Raw genomic sequence first — 2,503 nt, forward strand, 5'->3', positions numbered from 1 at the left:
TGCAAAGTTACATATAAACAATCTCTGTAAACCAAGTAAAAGCATGGACACAGTACGAATGGAACGAATGCCTTGGTTTGAAAACTTCATATTAATATCTCATGCCAACAAAAAAATCATCTAATTTTTTGAGTATTTGGATATCAACTTGTCGACATGAATAACGATGTCATCAATTCGATGTCGGACAATAGGCTGAGGTTGAAGCATCTGCGTCACAAACTGGTGAAGTGTATCGGGGTATGGCAACATGCTACTCTAATAAAACACACACAATATAAATAATACGGAGTAAATAAAAACAATTATCAGAAGAAGAAACGTGAACATAATGTGATTTGGCTCTTTCTTTTCGAATCCAATTTTCAAAAACCCCTTAATTCCTTTGTGCAATTGGACGATATGCCTGGGTGAACAAATCTTGAACCACAATTTGACGTGATGTCGATGGCAAATAATTCACTGATATCATCTTCCTCAAAAATAAGTAGCATATATCACTTTTCTTTTTTTCTAATCGTTGTCAGCCTGTCATAGAAAAATAATCAAATCGTTAAATATCTAACATGAAAAAAAAATTAAATCTTTAAATATCTAACATGCAAAATTATGAGGACGTAAACATAGACAAAATTAAAAGAAAACAATTTTTATCAATCATATAAAAGCTAACAAAGACTAAGAAAAACGTGAAAGTTGGAAAATAAGTTCGTGAACGGCTGTTTATATACTATACTCATAATACATTTGTTATTGCTTGGTATTAGGACTTTAGGAGTCCAACGTGATAGAAATTGACGGTTTTTGATAAAATGTGTTCTTCTCTAATATTTACATCTTGATCATTATCTTTAAATTAAAAAACAGCTTAGGTAGTTTCGAAAACTTGGATTCTCTGTAATCGCTCGAAAAAAATTTCTTTTAATAATATAGATAGATAGATATTGACTATTTGATATCAAAACATTTCATTCATTTATAGCTGAATTTGTTTATAATTTTCATTATGATTTTAATGGATTTAGTGAAATTATATTTGCTTTATGGGAATGAGGAAGAGGTGCTTGTTTTCTGTCTCATCCATTTGGTGATGAAAAGGGTATTTTGGTGCTTAGCCTGATTAACTCAAGACATTAAACTTGACCTACTGCTCTATTAATACATAAAATTCTTATCAACTGTTGTATGACCCACATAAAATGGACAAAACCTGTGAATAACAATGAGTAGAAGTCTAGAAGATCTATGAGAAAAATTCAATTTCCTGTAGTATTGTTTTAGGAAATTGACCATGCTATTGAGTTTGAAAAATTCACAAAGACGTTTGATTTGTTTGCTCTGAAGATCCATGAGAAAGTGCAGGGTCTGTTAAAGCTAATTATTGAACCGAGGAAGACAGATCTCAATAAGGTGGTCTCTGAGGTGCAGGCTATAAGACAAGGTTAGTTGATGTTAAATGAATTAATGATTTTATTGATGAGTGAATTACATATATATAGGATTTACAATGCTAATGACAGTAAGAATAAGTGCTATAATTACAATGATACACTAATATATTCTTCCTTTATTTGTAATATGAACATGATTAAGTTTCCTTGATTTTAGGAGGTGATTGAGAGGATGATTGATAGGGTTTGGTGGTGGTGTGCCGTAGGTGGCGTAGTGAGCCTGAGGCGGTGGTTGTTGTGACGAGTAGTCGGTGGTGCCGGGAAGACAATCGTGGGAAATAGTTTCCAGAACAAGGGACAATCGGCGATCGCCCTGGCAAGGGACACCACTGGCATCGCCCTTTGAAGAGACGGGGATTAGGGTTGTTGGTGGGGTTGTTGTGGGTGGCGTTTTGTGGGTAATTGGTGTTGTGTTGGTTGCGGTAATAGCCGCGTTGGTGGTGCTGGTTGTTCTGGCGATATGCCGGATTTGCAGATGGGGCGAACTGATTGGTGGTTCCTTGGTGTTTGACAAACAGTTCGTGTTGGAGCAGTTTTTCATGTAACAGTTCAAAACTAATGGGTGTATCACGAGCTCTAACGGGGTTGATGACGGCTTTATAGAGCTCATAATCAAGGCCCTTAAGGACCCTGGAAATAATGTCCTCTGGATCAAGGATTTTGCCCATAAGAGCGAGTTGGTCTACACACGTTTTAATCGAGTGCATATAGTCTGAGATGGGTTGATCTGGTGATTTGACAATGTTGTCAAATTTGTCTTTAAGTTACAGAATATGCGCACGCGAGGGGTTTGCGTAGGTTTGGGCCAGGATGTCCCAAGCCTCCTTAGCAGTTTTAGCCCTTACAGTCAAGGATTGAAGAGCGGAAGAGATGGTACCCATTAAGGCACCAAGAATCAGTCCATCCTGCTTGAGCCAAGTCAAGTAGGCGGGATTTGTTTTTTCTTTATTGTCAGAATCTTGAATGGTGGCGGGTGGTGGAGACTCGGATCCATCCAGGAAACCGAGTAGGCTAAACCCAAAAAGAATAATGGTTAACTGAAAGTGCCATGA

Source organism: Silene latifolia, chromosome 11 (assembly GCF_048544455.1).
Source record: "Silene latifolia isolate original U9 population chromosome 11, ASM4854445v1, whole genome shotgun sequence".
Lineage (NCBI taxonomy): Eukaryota > Viridiplantae > Streptophyta > Magnoliopsida > Caryophyllales > Caryophyllaceae > Silene > Silene latifolia.